The sequence below is a fragment of the Canis lupus genome, chromosome 15, assembly GCF_003254725.2.
Source record: "Canis lupus dingo isolate Sandy chromosome 15, ASM325472v2, whole genome shotgun sequence".
In the NCBI taxonomy this organism is placed as follows: Eukaryota; Metazoa; Chordata; class Mammalia; order Carnivora; family Canidae; genus Canis; species Canis lupus.
The window spans coordinates 37,115,144-37,136,443 of record NC_064257.1 but is presented as its reverse complement, the minus strand read 5'-3'; the positions used below and the strand labels follow the sequence as shown (position 1 = coordinate 37,136,443).

The 21,300-nt window shown below is 39.3% G+C and overlaps 1 long non-coding RNA gene across 18 annotated transcripts in view; it reads right to left on the bottom strand.

Moving 5' to 3' along the window:
* The window catches only part of LOC112654405 (uncharacterized), a 231,175-nt gene that overhangs the window by 208,797 nt on the left and 1,078 nt on the right, over positions 1-21,300 (bottom strand). For 16 of the 18 annotated variants that reach the window (XR_004805121.2, XR_003133009.3, XR_004805119.2 and 13 more), the window contains exons 2-5: positions 20,914-21,045; positions 20,424-20,505; positions 16,202-16,348; positions 13,768-13,828 (exon numbers count right to left, since the gene is read on the bottom strand). This is a non-coding gene — a long non-coding RNA (uncharacterized LOC112654405). Of the gene's footprint in view, positions 1-13,767; positions 13,829-16,201; positions 16,349-16,612; positions 16,735-20,423; positions 20,506-20,913; positions 21,046-21,300 lie in introns of those variants that run through there. The other 2 variants (XR_003133001.3, XR_003132994.3) reach the window with 2 other exon arrangements.

Sequence of the window (21,300 nt, the reverse complement as noted above, 5' to 3'; positions counted from 1 at the left end):
AAGGGGGAAGAGAAGGCCACAGAAGAGACAGGGAAGGAACAAGCAACTAGAGGACCTTGAAGAAGGAGAGAGTGACCCACATGGCCAAATGCACTGAGAGATCCAGCAGAGACTCAAAACCTTCCCTAGGTTTAGCGATTTAGGAACCACTCATCCAGCTGTGAACTGAGAGCAGGTGCCAATGCTGGGGACCACCAAGGGGAGACAAGGAAATGCACGAAGGATACCTACATCAGGTTGGCAAGAGGTCTGAATGAGACGGAGAGGGGAGACAGAGGCTGGCATGAAGATGGACTGGAAGCAGGACGAAGGGAGGAAACTCGAGGCAGCAGGAACAAGGGATTACACTTGAACAGACGACCGTCTGTCCCAAAGCACCAACCCGACCGCAGCAAAGCCAGCTGTGGCTCTGTCAGCGGCTGTGCCAACCTCCTCTCCTCTTCCATTCATCCTTTCTGTTCTACCACATTCAGTTTGAGAACCCTTCCAGGCGATGTGCCCTGGTCCTCAGGATAGCAGGCTCATTAATGAGCACAATATGAACTATGATGGAGTCGGAATCAAAATTTGTTGTATGAAATGTCCTGAGGAAATCTGAGAAAAAGTGATTGTTTTCTTAGCCACTATCTAAAACAAACAAACAAAAAATCTCTTTACCTCCTACTTAAGTTCTATCGTTATCAGAGTGCTTGTACAGTACTTTAGCTAATGCTTTTGAGATAGATGTGCAGGTGTCTTAGGAGACGTCACACATGAGATCTGATCTGTTGGTGGACGGCAATTATCTGTGCAGTTAGTTTTCAAGAGCACAGAAATTCTTTTTTTTTTTAATTTTTTTTTCATTTATTTATGATAGTCACACACAGAGAGAGAGAGAGAGGCAGAGACATAGGCAGAGGGAGAAGCAGGCTCCATGCACCGGGAGCCTGACGTGGGATTCGATCCCGGGTCTCCAGGATCGCGCCCTGGGCCAAAGGCAGGTGCTAAACCGCTGCGCCACCCAGGGATCCCGAGCACAGAAATTCTTACACTGGAAAGTAATAGTTAAAAAAGAGGGTCACCCAGATATGAGCAGATTTGAGCTTTTCCTGGCTCTGTCACCACCTAGCCCTGTGACCTCACCCAGGCTCCTTCTCCAAGATTCAGCCTCTATTCTAACTGTGGAATGAGGGGCTTCCGCTTAATTGTTCCCTCTTCCAGAATTTCCAGCTAATGGGAAACTACCACCAATACCCCTTTATATTTTCTAAGATTGAGGAAAATTAAGTCAAAATACATTTTTGTGGCTACTATAGCAAATATTGAGCAAGATCAAGGTCATAAAATTACAGTCTATATCTTGGGTGAGAAACACCTCCTGGTAATAATTAGGAAAAAGAGCTATACACATTGTCTTCTCTTTTTCCAAATGAAAAGCTCGTTTGAATCTCACAATATTTTCCTTCCCTTTCAAAGTCCAGTAACAAGTGTTTGATGACAAATCAAAGCAGGATTGTTCCAGTCATAGTACACATGCCAGTGTCTCCAAACAAAGTCAGAATGACAATTTCTGGAGACAAATGATTCATTTCTGTTCCTGCTCTGTTCACCAGAAGAACATAACTGCAGTCGCGATTCAATCTGAGGTTCACTAATACAAAGTCCATGCCTTTGGTTACCACACAGACAGCAGTTTCTCTGTAGTATCTCCTTAGACGATGTTGGATAAAGTGACCTCAAAGAACTCTAGTGGGTGGGGATGAGGAAATTAAAAAGTGCTTTTAGTTTGATAGAAATTTACCTAAAGCGTATTCTGGGACCCTGGAGATAAAAGGGAAAAATCCTAATGCAAAGAAATCTTCTTCTCTTCCTTCTTTCTTCCAGAGACAGAAGAAAAAACATGCAATAAGTATTTCTGGTCCTTTCTTAGGCCTTGGTGGGATTCTGTGTATCCTTGAGCTCGCTCTAGCTATAATTTCAACATCAGAGAAACAAGACCTTCAAACACCTAATTCCTTTCTACCCTTTCCTGTTTACTTTTTTTCCCCCTTTTTTTTCCTTTCCTGTTTCTGAGCCCTCCTTCACTGACATTGGGTTTTGTGGATGTCATTTGGTATTTTGTTTTATTTTTTTCCTTCACCACTACTACGTTTACCCATTTTTATATCATATCTTCAGTCTCAGGCCAGGGCTTGGTGATCGCCCACAAGGATTACTGTGGCCTCTTTTATCTGGCCTTCTGATTGCTGAAGTTCAGACTCTTCATCTGCCTTTGTGTGGCTTCCAGACATCAATACACAGCAGAACCGCCAGGGTTGCTTCCCACCCTTTCCCGAGGACCTCATCACTTCCTCTTCCTCTTAGGTTTCCATGCTGACATTTTACCTGGTAGGTTTTCCTAGCTTCACAGTTCCTATGGGCACCCCATCCTGCCCTATGTGCTTTGCCTCTTAACTGTCTCCAATCTGTCATATTCTTTCCAGGCAAGGCATCTCGATGTCCACATCATCCAGCCATCCCTCTTTCATTTCTGAAACTCCTCCCAAAGTATGTCCTAAGTGTGTGATGAGGTCTTCTCCGTCCTGCCTTCAGAAATGCCTGGCTCTAGCCTTCTGTCAGAACTCTACCTTTGCTGGTAATATCTGGAAAGCAAATGTGCCATAGTTGCAATTTCTCAAGCACATACCATTCTTTAGGTCATTCCTGTTTTAATATCTAGACTGACCCTATTTGCATATCTCCTGCCTTCATTACTTTACAAGTATTTTCTCACACCAAACTTACTATATTTATATTCTTTCATTAGACTTTAAACTCTCTGAGTATGGGAATGATAGAGCTATAAATCAATCTTTTCAGGACTGTCCAGTCACCATTTAAAAAATGACTTTAATAGGGACAATAAAATAGAAAGTCTTACATGAATGTACCTGTTTTTCCACAAGGACATAAATGAACAAATCATGTTGGTAACCACATAGCTTGGCTCTATCTGCTTCCTAGTGGGCCTTGAAAGCACTAAGCCTGTTGCTTACCTTGCTTTCTGTCCTGTGGAGCTAATCCAACCACAGACTTGCCTTTGAAGTCAACTGGAACATCATGCATGGGTAAGCTCCAGAGAGCACACAAAAGCAAGAAAAGAAAACTGACATGTTATTCTTAACCAAAGGGACTGTGCTATTTCCGTGTTTCTGTATACACTTGGGCATCCCACAGACTTCAAGAGCCTGCAGGTGAAGTAGGAGGAGAAACTAAAGTTAGTGGTGTCTTGTGAATGGGGAACGGGCAGCAGATGAAGCACAACGGAACAAAAGTTTTAAGCTCCTAGTAAATAATTCCTCTTTTTTCTTTATCAAGAGCCATACAAATCACAAACATAAAATTCTTCAAGGTTATAAAACTCCTCCCTGAGAATGTCAAACTCTTCTGGAAATGGCATCTACTCTTCATCTAAGACATAACAATTGCCTTGTAAACTAGTATTCAATCCCATGCAACAGCCATTTATCCAGAATCTTTACTGAAAAGGAGTTGTGCTCATCAAGATGAGAGCATCATCGCTATCTTCAAGAAGAAAAGTATAAAGCAGCTCTCATAGCATATAGCTCTCCAAGGCCACTTACAGAGAACGCTCTCAACCAGCAACAATCTGCAATGCAGCAACACAGTGAAATCTAAATTACAGTTTTAATACTGCTTCTCCTAGTCAAGGGCTTAAAACCAAACAATGTTGGGAAACTAACTAAATTTACTATGTACATACCTTTTGACCCTGCAAGTCCTTTCCTACAAAGAAATTCCACAGAAATAAAAGAACCAACCAGAGACCCCACTACTTAACAACTGTGTGTATTTTGGGGTGGATTTTCCTTACCTCTCTGTCTCAGTTTGATAATTTGCAAACCATGGATAATAATGTACTTGCCTTACAGCCCATGTGAGTAAGATGCCTAGCATGTAGCAAATGGTCAAGAAATGTTAGTAAGGTGGGTATTATACTCCCTATTTTGCAGGGGGAAAAACTGTGTTTCAAAGATGCTAAACGGTTGGTCCAAGGTAATAACAGTATGTCTTGGATTTTTTTTTTAATGTCTTGGATTTTGAATCAAATTCAGTCTTATTCCTGAGACTATCATTTCCTGCCTTGAAGGCTGCTTCTTAACGTAGGGCCCTAAAATGAACAAAAACAGGGCACAGTGACTGAGAAGATGCTCCAAATGCCATCTTGATGATTCAAGGAAGTCTGAGTTGTCATAACCTCTCTTTAATGTGTATGCTCAACTATCAGATTATTAGAATATTAGACTTTCAGAAAACACCCAAGAACCTCATAATCACAGAGTGCTAAGCTCAAACATGAAAATGACATGACCAGGCAAGATAGCCTAAAAAATGACTATGAACCTGAAAAGCTAACAGTCAATTATTGACAAGATATAGGGATTCACCATAGGTGCAAGAAAAAAATCTAAATTCAACAAAAACTTGATCTCTGTTCCTAAATATTGTCTTTGCTCTTTTCTGATTCACAAATTTAGCCACTTATCATATGCCCCGATGTAGAATGCTTTCTCCTTCTTGAGGTTTTTTTGTTTGCTTCATTTCTCTGCAAATGCTGTGAGTCTAAATATGTAGTTTTCTTTTTAATGTGTAGTTTTATTATTTTTAAAAGATTTTATTTATTTATTCATGAGACACAGAGAGACAGGCAGAGACATAGGCAGAGGGAGAAGCAGGCTCCCTGCGGGGAGCCCAATGTGGGACTCAATCCCAGGACCCCGGGACCAGGCCCTGAGCTGAAGGCAGACACTCAACTATTGAGCCACCCAAGGGCCCCTAATGTGTAGCTTTAAAGGTAGAGATAGATAGAATGTATTTAAGTCTCTAAATGTATGTTCCAAATCACCTACTGGGTGCGGGATGGATAGGCAGGGAAAATCTCACTGAAGAATATCTCAACCACACCTTTTGTGTTCCATGCAGTCTGAAAGTGCCATCTGCAAATGGCTGTCAAAAATGAAACGCAGCTTAGAGTAGCCAGCAGTGAGAGGAGTCCCTGACCTGGGAATACCAAAGGCACTCACAAGTCACAGAGAGAAGGCGGGTAGTGTCTTTGCTCTCCTTATCAGTTTAGACAGGTGGATGGTGAGCCCTGCTTCCCAAAGACCTGGGGAACCATGAGCTGCCACCTCTTAGAGACGAAACTCCTCTGTTCTGAGTGGGGCTCATTAAATATCTTTCTGCCCAAAGCTGTCTCTGACATGTCTAAACTAAGTCCACTCACCTAACAGGATACTCAGGGGAGGCAGTCCTTTGCTGCACCCTGCCCATTTCCAACACATTAGGGCATTTGTCCTCCTCACTTACTGAATGCCCTACCCCGTCCACAGGGGGTGTTTGGAGGGAACAGGGTGCTCACTTGCCTCCAATTCTTCCCTCCCCTGAGTAGAGAAGGCAGATAGTATTCTAGGGAGAAGGCTTTTCTCCCTACATCTATAAAATATAAACTCCACAAGATAAAAACAAAGAATAATTACATTATTTCTGAACTTTTCAATACTGAGGTCTTAACCTAACTAGGGGCAAAACTTCAAGGTTTTTTTGATTAAAGTTTTACCATTTTTGGGCACCTGGGTGGCTCAGTGGTTGAACATCATCTTCAGCTCAGGACATGATCCTGGGGTTCCAGGATCGAGTCCCACATCGGGTTTCCTGCATGGAGCCTGCTTCTCCCTCTGCCTATGTCTCTGCCTCTCTCTCTCCGTGTCTCTCATGAATAAATAAATACAATCTTTGAAAAAAAAAAAAAACCTTAACATTTTTTTGGGTGGCCAACCTTTGGCTTCCCTGGTAAATGACAAGTGAATACAAAGTTGTTTCTCCTTAACATACTAAAACTGTATAATGGTGATAACAACGAAGACTGAAAAAATCCCAAAGCTCTTTGCCTACTGTTAGGTGTTGTTTGGAATGATGTTTTTAGCTACGTGGGTGAATAGTGTAGTATTTCTGCCAGAGAACAATGCTCTTGGCAGGGCTTGATACACCTGGGATGCTGTTAAAGACAGATTTGAGAAGTTTTCCATTGCACAGAATATGTTAGTTAGTCTTCTCAAGATAGCAGGAGGAAGTTTAAGCATTTCAAAACACTTTTCAATTTTCATTTGTGTCCAAATTTTAGAAGAGTATCATGAAGTACAATGAAGGCAAAGGTAAACCCCATCCCTCCCCCACACATACATAGTTTATTATAAACCTTTAGTAAAGTATTTGCAAGTTTTGGATGGTGAATTACTAACCATGTAACACAGTTATTTTTTTTTAAGTCTTTACAAAATGAAAATCTTTTTGTTGATGAGATCAATTAAAAATGGTAAAAATCACTTTCAAGAGTTAGCCTCTATTGTAAACATTCTCATGACTATTCTTACAACAAATAGTCTGAAACAATATTCTGAAGCAAAAAGCTATCTATTTGATTGTTAATACTGCTTTCTACCTGTGAGGGAATACCTTCTTCCTTCACAGAACTGAAGTAAGATTGTTAAAAGTCATTTTATTATATTATCCAATTAATTCTTTAAAATTCATTTTCTCTCTCCAATTATACAAGAATTGATGAGGGAAACATCGTATTTTTGCCTTTATAAAATCCTCCTCAGTGCCTTTAGCAAATTGGTCAGACAAGATAATTAAGGGGGAAAAAAGCCAATTGAATATTTGGGTAAATAAATGATTTGAAGTTTTCCCAAATTTATAACAATAATCTTGATTTTCAAGCAAAAAAGATACCATTTTAGAGAGGTCATATACTGTACCAACTTTAACTCACCTTAGAATGGAAAATATAAAGCCCCCAAACTACGCAGAAATTCTTAACTCTTTAAAATATTATAGATCAGAACTTCCTTGCCCTATATGCTGACATTTCCTATTTATTGTACTCACCTAGCCAAGAAATAAATACTATCGAAGAGATAACTGATTGAAAGAGGTTAAGGTATTCATAAATATCAGAAATCCAATGAATTGACGTAGGTTAGAGTGGATTCTATTGTACTGCACTGAATTAGCAGGATTAAAGCAAAATGAGGACTAAGCTCTGGATTCAAATCTTGACAGCACTTGGAAAGCACGAGGCTTAAAAAATAGATCTTGATCTCTAGGATGATATGCTGCCTGTTTATAGAAATAATCCTATTCTTATCCCATTTTTCTACCTGTCAAAACTATTTCTCTGGACTGATTATAAGCACAATGTCTGATGGGAAGCCACGTGTATTTCCTGTTTCCATTATGTAAGTACACGCTTCCTAGGTGGCTTCCTGGTCACTTGAAAGTCATATCATTTTCGTTATTTATTTAAAAATTTAAATTAAAAGCTAATGTGAAACTAGTTTTGCATATGTCACCAAATGGAATTTATTTTAAAGATCAACAGCCTCATCATACGGGATGCCTAAAAGTGGAATGCCATTATTTGTGCGTCACTCACAGCCTTTCATATCCTATACCCATAGCAAGCAAACAAAACAGAGGACTCAACGAACTTTAAAAAAAAAATCTTTTGACCAAAACAAGTTATTAATTTAGCATACGTTGAAAATACCTTCTTTTTGTTTGTACATTCAAATGGATAAGCCATGTCCACTGTTTTGCAGAATATGAATTTGAGAAGGAGCCAAAGGTTTTCATTTTGCAGTGACAAAACACACAGTTAATTCAGAGAAAACAGAATCTTCACAACCAACTCAACTGATTGGGGCTGCGTGGAAAAAACTGGCTGATTAAACATTTCCCTTTCCAACTGCATGTGGTGTGTTCTTATGGCAAATCACAGGGGCTAAATATTGTTCACCATTGTGCACCCAGGTGGCAGCAAGATACCAACAATTACACACTGTAGCTAAGTGCCAAGGTTCATGCCTGAAATTAGCGTTAAAATGAAAGGACCACAGAAAGTTAGGGTTCAGGGGGAGACAAGCTCATCCTCAGCATTTCACTGACACCAACACAGCATGTGATGAGTACTTGGAGCACATTTTCACTTTTTGGAACTCTCATGGGCTGTTCAACTGCTACTATTACAATACAGACTGCAGAACACTCCTTGTTTCCTAAAAGCAGCATGTAGCTCCTCATGGCCAAAGCTTCATCCTCACTCATTTCTTAACTAGCAAATAGGGATTCCCAGAGAACGGGGCTGTGTCAGCAGAGCACTCCCATATACATTAGACGGTACACACGGGCTATCATGATCACTGGTTCCAGGTGCTTGCTTTACCTTTCTAGGTTGCTTTACCTGGGGAAATTAATACACATTAGATTATATATTATGTATTAGTTAGTAATACCTCCTTGAAGTAAGCCCTATAGTCGTGACTATGTATATAAGTCATGGCTCTGATAGTAAAAGAGCTCCACAGCAGAGCTCAGGTATAGGAATTGCTTTGAGAAATATGTACCTGGATTTCCTACAAAATAAAATTTCTACCTTATGCACTTGATTTGAGAACCCACACAAAATACAGATGTGTAATTTTTTTTGAGATGTCAAAGCTGCATTTTTTTAAATACAACTGAGTAAAAATGTAAGTAAAATTAACTACAAGTGCTGCTTGTTGATAGAGGAAGAGCTCCATTAGGATTTTGAATGCTGAATTTAGCTTTTGTTGGAAAAAAAAAATCTAACATAAAGTATTAACCAATAAAACTTTATGATGGTTAGGAGAATGTCTCTTTTTGGGGAGGGGTGGTCAGCAACTTCTGTGATACTAAATAATGTCCCAGGATATAGAGAAACATAAAAAAAAAACAACAACCAGAGTCTGCTGCACCCTGGGCCTGAAGAGTGTTGATAAACATAAACCCACATTGCACCTTCTCTTAGAAACACCAGAAAGTTCATTCTACACCTAATGTATTGATGTTGAAAAGAGTGACAGATTATTCCTAGAAAAGGCAAAAACATATATGAAAGTAAGATTATTATGTGTGTGTGTGTATATATACACACACACACACACACACACATTTCTTAAGGGATCTCTGAATACTAATATTCTAATACTAATACTAATACTAATACTAATATTCTGAATACTAATAAAAAAATACTAATATTTAATTAGTATTAAATATTTAAAGATCTTGGACTGGGGTTATAAATTTAGGAATATGATATTATCTTTCCCTGCTATGTTTCCTCCTGTTGTCAATCTCTCCCCGCTTTGTGCCTCTCTTTTTCTTTTCCTGGCCTCAAATGTATATTAACTGCATATTCTATGCCAGGCACTGTGCTAGGCTGTGGAGCTCTTGTTTCCAAGCTTTCCAGGCCTCTTCCTCTTCTACCTTCTTCTCTTATTTTACTACTGGTTCCCTGAACTCTTTGCCAACATACCACCTGGTCCCACATTCGAGCATTAAAGCAGCCAGGACAGAGGGAATTTGTGAAATCTTACCTAGCCTCAAATCACTTTGGTTGTCACACACATCACATGTCAAATGATCGATGCAGATAACAGAACTTTAGGATTTCATTTCCAAGACAGACTTTGTTGGCACCATGGGCTTTGGCCCAGACACAGAAGGACGGGAAGTGTTGAGAGAACGATGACAAAAGTGTTTTGGGGTAAGAACGGTAAGACAAAACACAAGGCAAAGTTCATGGGGGGCAATGAGTAGATTAGTTTTCTGGTTTAGCAAATTCCTATTTAGAAATAGGTAATAATGCGTTGGAAACAAAGACCAAAGCCAAATAGTGAGAGGTCTAAAGAGGGTTTGACATTCCAATGTTTTACCCTACTGGTTTTGGGGAATCTGCAGATGCAAAGGGAAATGAGAGAATGAAAGCATCAAGGTGGCTGCATGCTCCTATTCTAAGGGCAGAGCCTTGCCTGTTATATGCACTGCTCTATTCTAAACACCTCGAGGAGGCCTAGGACATCATAAAAGCTCAATAATACTTTTTGAATGACGGGAAGAATGAATAGAGCCTGAAACACTTGGGTTTTAAGTCATCTCAGCTGCTTTGCTGGCTCTGTGACCTTGAGGGAGTTAACTTCTCAAAACCTTGGTTTCCTCTTCCACAAGCAGGGACACCAGTACTACCTTTCTCATAATGTAACTGAAAGGATTAGACAAGAAAACCTAGGTGGGAGGCTTAGTACATTGACTGGCATGCAGAAAATAAACGTTGACCATTAATAATTAGAATTAGAAGTCCCTTAAAATAGTTATAAGCAGCATGAAAGGAAGTAAATGTAAAAGAACCAAGTTAGTATTTGCTGCATCATGGGCCTAAATAGTGAGGGGGAAAGGATGATTTTAGACCACAGTTCTAAATACACATCAACACGGTAACTTCTTATAACACATTCTGACTGCTTTGCCAATAGAATCTTCTAAATTGGTGTATATGCCTAGAATATATTTTAAGCCCTTAAGAGGCAAGTGAAGTACTAGTTCCAAAATAATATTGGATTGTCATGTGATTAGCTGATAGTGTATGACTAACTGGCGAGACTCCTATAATCTGCAAAATTGGACAAATAATGAATATTGAATTAATGGTGCATATTAGGAGCCACAAGAACAGTGTCTGGCACAGGGTAGGCACTGAATAAATGTCTGTGGAATGAATGAAAGAATATTTTCTAAATCCTATGGGAGAACATTTAAAAAATAATTTATTTGATTTCCATGTTTCAAATTTCTAACAAATCAAATCCTTCTTCAAACATATCCCGAAAATCCAATATTTTCAAAGATGCCTGCAGTAAACTATGTTAAAACCCTTGAGATTGTGATAATTAACAGTACACCATATGTTCCTGACCATGGTGTGCTTGCTACCTTGTCTTTCTTTCTTTAAGGAAATTCCTGGCCTTATGGTGTATTTCAGTCTTTCCATTTGGACTGTGAATTCAATCGTCAGAAAAATACAGGACTTTCAAAGATTTATAAATCACAACTATGTTGTGCTTAAATAATGCCAAGCAACATTAAGAACATATATTATGGCTCAGAGATGTTATTAAAAATGTGAAACAGTTCTGTTCACCGCAGGGTGTAGGGTCATAAAGTCTATCAACTTTAGAAAGACCTAGCGCCATTGATTCTACACAAGCCATCTCTTGAGAGAAAAAAAAAAAAGATTATAAAGACCACGAAGAAAACTACAATTTTCACATTTAAAAATCTAAACAAAGTTTTCAATGCTTCAATTAATTATCAGTGAGTGCTAGAGTGTATAATTAAGGTTTTAGCACAACTTCTATTTTCTGAAATCATTCTGGGATCCTTTACACAAAAAGTACCCAACTGATGGTAATGCAAATTAAATTCTGCTCTTGGATCACAGAGGTGATTAAACACAAAATGCCAGTCGGTAAAATTTTACAATGTATCCTTGCCAACAGGCTAGACGAGTAACCTGGAGTGACACCTTCGACAGCTATCCAAAAGGGTCCCTTCCCCGCCAGGTTTTTTTAATTGTAAGTTTTCTAGATGATGTTCACTATAATTCTGAGGTTTGCCACTTGGTGGAAAATAAACTAAGGTAGCTTGAAGGAAAGATTTTATTGAATTATGCAAATGCCTCGCTACCCCTTAGGAAATGCTATATCCCAATAGCAAGCCCTGGCACATCCCAAAGGCAACTCAAATCTTTCAGCACTTTATCCACAATTTCTAATGAAATCAGTTTTCCACCCCCTAAACACAGACAGGTCACACAAATAGCTTCAAAGCCAATATAACTGTCTGGATGACAGATAAGAATAATGGCACACCAAAAAGACAGAAACCAAAATTAGAGTGGGCAGAGAGAAACTAAGAGTAATCAATTACTCTGCAACACTGGCATCTGGAAGGGAGTATTAATGACCAAAAGAAAGTAAACTTGGGGAAATCTAGCAAACATATTAGGAGAGGAGAATAAGCAGATATCAGAACTTAATTTCACTTTTCTAAAAAATTACACCGATGGTATGTTGATCCAGCAATAATATGGTATTCCGACTGGAAATATTCATGACAATCAAGTTCAATTGCATACAAATTTTTCTAATTAGTGTTTAAAACAACGCAGTTTGGAAGCTAATGGCTCTGTGTAACTTGCACAGAAAAACTGATTTAAGATTTTCATTCTGACTTACATGAAAATTGATCTAATATGTCACAACTCCAGTCCCCAAAAGATTTGATTCTTTAAAAGCTACATGATTAACTTTACTTGTGTCTACATCTCCCGAAAGAATTGAGGTGCAAAGATGTTCCTGGTAACATTCGCTGCAATTACCTTAAGTTTCTATACATGCATTTACCTATTCAGTACAGACAGATACAACTGCATATTCACATACACATATTTGATTTCTTAGTCCATTTTTAAATTTAAAAGACACATGACATCTCGAAGTGAAGTCAGTTCTGTGACAGTGCACAATATTGATTCTTTCTGTCTTCGCAGCCTTTCCCTGACTTGCCTCTTTGTTTTCCCTCTTTACACCACCAACTATCATTTGCAATATTCCTCCCTTTAAGATACACTTAATTCTTATAAGGAAGTCCCAAATTAAAATGGGAGGAATCTGGAAATACTCACTGGTTTATCTCAAGACTTCAATGCAGTTGCTTCAGCTGAGATAAATGCATGAAGACTTTTCTGAAATAACTTTTACGTAAGGATAAAATGATTTCTGTGTAAGAAACAATTACCAGCCAACATTATTATCACCAGAAAACGGTAAGCTAGAATGAGCAATAAAAACATTGTATTTGCAATGAGATATTAGAGAACAGCTATTAAAATATTTTACTCAATTTCTATTATTCCTTAAAATGAAAGTCATCAAAATGTCATTACAGGCCTTTCCCCCAGATCCTTCAGAGACTGAATTTAATCATTTCAGGAAATTGAGCGCTATCTACATTCACTTAAATCCTCTGAAATAACAGCAAGGCAAAACACAATGTAAAATTTATAAGACATTTTATATTAAGATATGTCCACATACACACATACATACATACCACAGACTGGGGAATATCGGCCTCCGGATACCTAGAATTAAACATTTCTTGTGAAATTAGCCACTCATCTAAAGTATTACCTTCAAGGAGACCTTAAGTAAGAAACCCAAGTCAAGGAGTCAGCACTGAGCTTTGCGAAACCCCAGTCTTCATAAAGCGTGAGAGTAGCAATTTAAAAAATGCCTTCAAAAAATCAGTTTTTGGAAAATGACTTCCAGCCACAATTATTAACGGTACCACAGAGCATAGAACTTTTAAAGTGCTGCTCCACTCAAAGGAGCTGAACACTGGAAGAAGCGCAATTAACACCAATAAAGGCATCTCATGCCTTGTTTCTGAAAAACTAGTGCTCTTTGAGGGACTGTCAAGCTGGAAGACCTTCGATGTCACCCAATCCCTGTTCTAAATTACCAGCTTTAGGAATAAAACATAAAACAAACATCACTTTTATGGATCCCCCAAATGATAATGTCCTCTCAAGAAAAAACAAAAACAAAAACAAAATCTGCCCGTTTCCAAGGCTGGAAGGAAACATATCAAGTACCTGGTAGCATTTTGTTAACAAAGGCTGGACAATCTTCAGAAAATGACTCACAATAAAATTCCCTAAGACAGTCTCTTCCCAAAACCTTTCACAGCTAGAAAGAATGGCTTACATTTTCGTTTTATTTAGGAAGCAGTTTTCCAATGCTACTGGCAAGTACATGGAATGGGTTGACAATGGCACTTAAAGAAAAAATGTTTAATTTTTACCTTTCCATTCGAGGAGGATGCCACTTCTTTTGGAGCCCATATCTCCCGAAGATACTCAGTTCTGGCCGATTTAGAATAAAAACCATTAGCATATTACTATGAAAAGAGGAAATAAAAAAACTACACTACAGAGCTGCAGTGTCTCGGAAAAGAAGCTGACAGCGCTTATAAGCAATAAACGCCTCATCCTGATACCTATTCTGTGAGCAGCGTCTGATGAGCAGACTGTATGCTCCCTGCAGCATCAATTAAGCACTTTGTAAGGGACCGGCCAACGCACGGGGGCTCATCTGCTAAGCCGGGTTGCAGCCTCCACAGCCTGCTAATCAGCGCGGCGCCTGCCCTAACGAGGTTCTAGAATGCGAGGCCGGCCAGGGACCATTAAGGGGCACAGCAGCAGCACGGCCCCGGGCAGTCGCCAACGTTGGATACAAGTTTGCCTCAAAGAACCAGCGCAAGAGCGAAGGTGCCAGAGCCGCAGCACGTCTGCCCACTTGTGCCCCCGCTCCGCCCTGGGGAAGCGGAGGCCGAGCCGGCAGGGCACCTCCTCCCGGAGGGCGTTGGGGCAGGGCCTGCTCCTCCTGCGGCCCCAAGTGCCCGGGAGGTAAGAGAAGGGAAGGTCTCCCCTCTGTCCCCATCCACCTAAGGCGGCCTCATCCCAGGCACCAGCGAGATGCTAATGCACATGAAAAGACACGCCAATTTCTCCCACTTTGCTCTAAGTTTCAGAGGTCCCTCTGCAATAAAAGATAGCTGTTTGCGGAGGCTGCCTTGTTCCATACCATTAACTCAGAACAAAACATATTTTTAGTGGGACAGCGGTGTTTACTTGTAAGAACTGATGAATTGTCCGGCACCATTTATCACTCACAGACAAAGACGTTCAGCCACAATTTTGGACATAAATCAGGGTACATGCTCCTCAATTAAAAAAAAAAAAAAGACTCCTTAAGTCCCCAAAACCACAGAGATTGAGGTCAGACTGGCCATAGCAACCAAGAACAGGACCTGGGTCTCCAGAAGGACCTAGCAACCGATAAATGAGTTCAGATCTCTTTTCATCTCCACTGGTGTGAAAGCCAAAATTAAAAAGATTAGATCACCCTGCACCCATTACAAAAGGCGCCACAATGAAAAAGTCATTTCCAGCCTTTGAATCACATCAAATAAATAACATTCATCCCTGCCATAATGAACAACTTTCAAAGTAAATTGAATCTCCATAGTACTGCTTTCCCTGGCTGCACAGTATTTACATGACAATATATCACAGGAAGCTCAGAATGGGTCTTGTAAATGGGGAACTTGGGATAAAAAGCATCTTTAGCCCCGATTACTGTATACTCAGACTGCTTTTCAATCCCCTTCATTTAAACAATGTGTTGTATCAAGAACATAAACAATGTTTTTAAATTGTGGGAAATGAAAAGTTTGCAGGACATTTTTAAATGTCTGGAGTCGCCCCTTCTGTGGGGCACTGAGAATGTAGAAATCACTTAACCTCCTAAATCCGTGCCCCGGATTCATTTTTGTGACAAAGAATTCTCATCTGTGGGTACACTTGCCTCATTGTTCGTGCCAGCAGTTTTTCACCCTAAATATCTCCTGAATTCTTATATATTACTTAAGATGAAAGCACGCTTGCAGATTTTTTTTTTTTTTAGCATGTGGTTCATTCATTTTTTGTCATTTCCTCGAAAGTATAAGGTATTCTCTATTGCCAGGACAATCGTGTCTTTTAAGTTTCAGCAATATCTCCACACAATATATTCATCTTCTACAGTCTAGTTTTCACAAAATTTCTCCAGGTCATTAAAAAAAATTTCTTTTTCAGGGCTAATATCCCTAAACACTTAGGTTTCCATAAACTATTGTACCATTCCTGCATTTCAAATAGAGCATGTTCAATTAAGACAGTTAAATCTATGTTAAAAATATACCAGCTCTATCTTATCTTTTTGTGTCAGCTCACGTAGACGTTACTATTTGAACTCCACAGGGAATCTCATTAATTTTTAAAACTCTCTGACCTCAGTACAGTTGAGTATAAAAATAATTTCAAATTAAGAATGAAAGAGCATCACTTGAATTCCACACGACCATATGCTCTACGTTGCACAAAACATTGCTAACTATCATCAAACAGGATTTTTTTCCAGATACGAATTTAAACAGCATGATAAATGTCACCAGACAGACATAAAAAGCAGCTCACCCTTCCGACCAGCCCTGCTCACACCTCACCTCCAGAGATTCTCCTAACACAAAGCCCCGAGAACACAGGTTTGCAGGCAAGTGACAGCACAGAGGATATAGCCTCTTGAAAATATTTTCCTATTGAGAGTCGCTTTCTGTCTCAGCGTCTCTCTCAGCCACAAGGATGAAAAAAAAAAAAAAAAAACCCGCCAGCATCAGGGCATCCACGTTTTCTTACCTAAAACTTGTCGGAAGGATGGTCCTTGGGTCCTTGTCCTCGCTGTCACCTCCGGTGCCCCCTCTCGCCATCGTGGAAACTGGCTTCACTATGTTGATGGTTCTGTGCCTCAGGTGCAGCTGTGGCACTCCTCTGCCTGCACAGAACCTACGAGGGGAAATAAGGGAGGGAGAGAGAGTAAGGGAGAGGGAGGGAGTGTGTGTGTGTGCGCGCGCGTGTGCTTGTGTGTGTGTCAGAGAGAGAGAAAGAGAGAGAGAGAGAGCTGCTGACTTGAGACTAAGAACCTAAAACCTCCGGCCAAGACAAGCCTGAATAAAAATGATCAAAGCTCTGTCCTTCATCAAGAGAGTAGACAGATATTTTTTTTTTCCTCCTCCACTGAAAAGTGGAGCTGTCATTGGGGAATCTCACCAGGAGAGCGCAGACAGAGGCAGACCCTCTCCAGAGTGTCAGGGCTGCCCAGCAGTCCGTGCAGAATACAGGTACCTATTGTTCCAGAGACAGATATGTAGCCAGCCAGTCAGACTCTGACAGATCTCAGCAAACCAGTGAGCCTGCCTTCGTTTTAACTCCTTATTTACTAGCGCTTTTTGGCCAAATGCAAAGGTCTTCTCATCACCCAGGAGAAATAAATGGAGATAATGCAGATGAACTCCTGGCAGGCGCTAATCCCGTATCTTTTACAAAGAGGGACTTTTCACTCCTGTGATTGAAATGCTGAATGTAAGGCAAAAATCTTATATCTTATTTTTTCGGGGAGGAAATGAAACATTTCGATTAAACGGGAAAGACTTAGCAAGGGAAAGAAAATCTTGACATCCAAGATGAATAGCACAGCCCATTTTAAAAGGAAGGCAGAAATAGGGGCTGCTCAAAGCCCCCTGAATATAAGTACATATACTTCAGAGCACGAATAAGGTTACCTTAGCCAAAGGGGTTCCAATCTTTTGCATAGGGGTGTGGCACATTGACCATATTCCGCTCAAAAAGCTACCTTGGCAGACCTGTTTTCCTAGGGGCTGGAATCTTTTGAACTCTGTGTTTCTAGACCTCACTGCTTTTGCAAGCGGCACCCCCCCTTCCCCCCCCAAATCCACTTTCCCCAAAACCCCAACAGTATTTAAATTATCAGTATTTAAATTATGTCTAAGGCAGTAATATTAAATCAAGGGAGCTCAGAGAAAAATAACTTCTTCTACATTATCCCTGATGGGTTCTGAGATCCAGAGGGTATATGCGATTGTTTAAATTCTTGGACCTTTCTGGATTACAGTAGGTTTCTAATTTTCACCTTTGTATATTAATTAATTTTCTTCTAAGGCATGGAAGAAGGCAAAATACCTTGCATTTGACTGTTTGGCACTGTTAGAAGACAGAACATAGAAAAACAAGAGAAAAAGAAAAAGAAAAAAGAAAAAGTAGCTTCTCATTGAGTTAAAATAAGAGATGGACTTACACTCCCCGCAAAGACTTAAAACATACAAACACTTCAGACTTTTTTTTTTCCAGAATGAACACCAATTTCATTAATTGTTACCATATACCTAAGAAACACTGTGCATATTCTGACTTTGTAGGTGTGTTGCAGTATATAAAGTGGTTGTGAAATTCCTTTGTAAAACCCACACTCAAGCATCACTTTCCAAAGCCAGAGGGTAAATACTCAAGGCAATAGGAGGAGGTTTAACCATGCATGGCTGTTAATAGTAATGAGATATGCAGTATGTATCTATGCACTGCCCAGCTGCTTCTTCTAAATAACTAGGGTTTATTTATTTTAAAAAATCCTAATAAGAGGTTGCATCACGATGTTTCAAAACTCCATTAAAAAAGAAAGAAAGAAAAAAGACTTATAAAAGACAGTCTCCTTTTTCTTGTCCTAAATCCCAGAATTCTGAAACCAGTTCTAGTCATGCTAATTTAACAAAAACACTGTGCAATTAATAAAGACTTCAGAAACTCTTTTAGAAGTTAAAACTGCTTGATTCAGTGACTTTTGAAAAGTCCACCTTGTGTTTCGTACTTGGGGAGAGCTTCTATCATGCTCAGAAGGGCAAGGATGTCAAATGACTTTATACCTGAACAGGGAGAAAAGTATACAAGGTTTCACCTTCACCTGTGAGCAGCAGCAACAAGACAATCTTATAGCTTTTATTTTTTTTTTCCAAGTGGGATAGACAGAATTTTTTCAAATCTGTTTCATAGAACATGCGTATCTTTGCAGGCTTAAGGGGTAACCTATTTTTATCATGGCTATCTTAACAGCAAAATAGCAGAAGCCCATTCAATGGACGAAAGGATGATAGATTATAGGTCCACACATAGAACAGCTGGATCACAAGAGGTGACAGCTCCCATGCGAGGCTCTCAGGACTGCCTCTAAAGCTGCAGTTTAAAAGGGGCATCTAAGCTCTCACTCCTGAGCATGTGATAAGACTTAGGTGTAAGTACATTTAATTAGAGCATTACCCAGGCCCCATCCAGATGTCATTATCTTTTACGGTGGTTTTTCTTTTTCTTTTTTTTTCCCTTTGATCTTTCTGTCCAACTTCTGTTGTCTTCAGAAAACCAAGCTTCGTGTGCCAAACAGATTTTAAATATTCAGCTCTTAACATGTCTGAATACAGACAGTTCTCACAGTCGGGGTCCATTATTTTCTGGAGGCATGTGCAGAGGGTATTCAACGTTAATGAGACTCATGTGCACATGTAAATAAAAAACAGAGGACACACTCCTGCAAAGTCTATGTGTGTGTTATAAATGGATATCAGCATTTGTTCAAAGTATACATTTTTTTGTTGTTTCATGAGTAGAAGTAAAGGTAATTTTTTTTCTCAATAAAGTATTTTTGACATCCTACTAGGATGTCTCTAGAACACCCCTGAAACCTTTTACACAGCCCCAAGTTTATAATTCACACTTCAGTCCCCAATTTGCCAAATAATTCATGTCAAGCAGAAGTCCAACATATAGTGCCAACTATTTCTTGAAAGAGAAAAAAACAAACAAACAACTGTTTCACGTGCTGGGTTTTTACGAAATAAACACATGAGGGTAGGGGCACCACTCATTAATAATAACAAGGGGGTAGGCTAATTCCCTTGGTACTCTGCTGGGCATTTATATTTATCTCTTTTCATCCACATAGCTTGAACTGAGAGACATGAAGTCAGATTTTCCAGGAGAAATGTGGAAGGAAAACAGAATACCTTCTTTGTGTTAAATAATATTTCAATTTTTATAATTTACCCCCAGGACTTGCTACAGACACCTTCAGTTACTCATTCACACAATAAACCTCACGCTGATAAAACTTCTAAGGGACTCTCCGGGAACATTGCAGGTAACCCGACTCCAGCAAAGTTAAAAATAGTCTCTGCACCAAATTAAACATTATCTAAGTTCTCCACACAGTTATTAAATACATAGAAGATCACCTGTGTGCATGACCTATAAATGGCTTGGATTACATATTAAAATTCTAATTAAAAGTTTTTGTCTTATCTCAGTTGGTCGATTCGAGATTAGAGACTGAATTCTGGTGCAGAGTGAAAGCTCATAAGGAATGGAGATTTCCGATGGTTGCCAATTGGAAATGAATGGCGTGTTACAAAGTATTTCTAATAGAAAGAAAATAATACAAAACTAAAAACAACTTCCAAGACCTGCTTTTGATGATGGGTGTTTAGTGCCATGAAAATATTCCCTGGTGACTTATTCCACAGAACTTGAATTTCTTGAGAGTTGGAGAGAGACATACGAGAGGTGCAGTTTCTGCGGGGAATGTATTAGTATGATTACATTCCAACCTGAAGGCTTAAAAATCTGATCATAAAACCTGGTTAATTAGAAAATACATCATTAAATATAAAAGCTAAAGCTTTCAATACTTTAGACCCAGGAAGGGGTAAATGCTACTTACATTTCCATTTAATCCACTGAGTGAAACACTACTTCTGAGAGCCTTGTTGTGAAAAGTTAGTGAAAATCTAATGGAAAATATTAGGGACTACTTTATATCACCCAAACACCTGCAACATTTTAATATTCCACCATTTGATGATGAATAGGAGGAAAAGTAGGCACTGACCCCTAACAACACCCTCCCTGTAATGCTATAATGTATATACTTCACAGAGTTCACATGATCAACTTTCTGACATACAGTGTAAACGAGTTAAAAGTTTGGTTTCAGAAAAACTCAATGACATGTTTTACTCACCCGTTAGTAAGCAATCAGATATTCTGAGGTAACAGTGGAGCATTCCGCCTTCCTGTTCTACAATAGCCGCTGGAATTCAACTCTAAGAACCCACAAAGGGAGAACAGAATGTTAATATTTTGAATAATCACAAAGGGCAAGAATTTGCATTGTTGCACGTGTAAATGAAACAATATGTTTTCCATGGTTCCATAAATGTCCTCTTGAGTGGTCTCAGACTTACAGCAAAAATGGAAAAAAAAAGGGGGGGGGGAGACATGGAGCTGATTGATGAGAGTTGATATTCAACATAAAAGCATTTCATACAAATTGGGAAACTCCCAGAAGGGAACTGGGCAGAAAAGTTGGTAAAGATTTCCCTGTACAGCATTTTAAAAAATCACAGACTCTTCCAGAACATGAGTATTTCCCTCAAGAATTACAATTTGGAAGTTTTTGTTAGCAGACATATGTTATTCTGTATCCCATTCTTTGAGGGAATTAAACCTACCTGACTTCTCCAACAGCTGTTTCCAGAACTTCACAGGGATGGGGAGAGTGGCCTAACACATGCCAAGCTCCAGCTGAAAGTGCTCTTCTTCTCTTCTCTCTTCCATCATGTTGCAGTCTTCCTCATCCCACTCTTTTGATGAAAGTCAGGATAAGATATGATTTATTGATACAGCAAAGTCATTATAATCCTGAGCTAAAATGTTATTAGAGCTTTCCCTAGCTACTGCTGTTTAAGAAAGTCTTTAAAAACCGATTTAATTTCCTTCCACCCAGTCAAGTTTTCTCCACAGATAATTGGTTTTCATTAGATGCACAAAAAGCATCAGTGTAGTCAATATGTATGAGACATTTAAATATTTTCAAATGAAAGTATGCATGTATTTAT